The sequence below is a fragment of the Arachis duranensis genome, chromosome 9 (genome assembly GCF_000817695.3).
Source record: "Arachis duranensis cultivar V14167 chromosome 9, aradu.V14167.gnm2.J7QH, whole genome shotgun sequence".
Lineage (NCBI taxonomy): Eukaryota > Viridiplantae > Streptophyta > Magnoliopsida > Fabales > Fabaceae > Arachis > Arachis duranensis.
The window spans coordinates 55,030,843-55,031,778 of record NC_029780.3 but is presented as its reverse complement, the minus strand read 5'-3'; positions in this window follow the sequence as shown (position 1 = coordinate 55,031,778).

Sequence of the window (936 nt, the reverse complement as noted above, 5' to 3'; positions counted from 1 at the left end):
AGCTAGGAAAGGTCTTCAAAGGATAATGCATTCATCCTCTTCCTTCCTAGTGTCTAAGATTATGAAATCAGCAGGGATGTAAAGGCCTTCAACCTTTACTAACACGTCCTCTACTATTCCATAAGCTTGTCTCAATGACTTGTCTGCCAATTGTAATGAGAACAAGGCAGGTTGTACCTCAACGATCCCCAGCTTCTACATTACAGAGAGTGGCATAAGATTTATCCCTGACCCCAGATCACATAGAGCTTTTTCAAAGGTCATGGTGCCTATGGTACAAGATATTAAGAACTTGCCAGGATCTTGTCTCTTTTGAGGTAGAATTTGCTGAATCCAGGTATCGAGTTCATTAATGAGCAAGGGAGGTTCACTTTTCCAAGTCTCATTACCAAACAACTTGGCATTCAGCTTCATGATAGCTCCTAAATATTGAGCAACTTGCTCTCCAGTCACATCTTCATCCTCTTCTGAGGAATAATAGTCTTTAGAGCTCATGAATGGCAGAAGGAGATTTAATGGAATCTCTATGGTCTCCATATGAGTCTCAGATTCCTTTGGATCCTTAATAGGAAACTCCTTCTTGCTTGAGGGACGTCCCAGGAGGTCTTCCTCACTAGGATTTTCGTCCTTCTCCTCCCTTGTGCATTCGGCCATATTGATCACATCAATGGCCTTGCACTCTCCTTTTGGATTCTCTTCTGTGTTGCATGGGAGAATACTGGGAGGAATTTCAATGACTTTCTTACTCAGTTGGCCCACTTGTGCCTCCAAATTTCTAATGGAGGACATTGTTTCACTCATGAAACTTAAAGTGGCCTTTGACAGATCAGAGACTAAATTTGCTAAATTAGAAGTGCTTTGTTCAGAATTCTCTGTCTGTTGCTGAGAATATGATGGAAAAGGCTTGCTATTGCTCAGCCTATTGCGTCCACCATT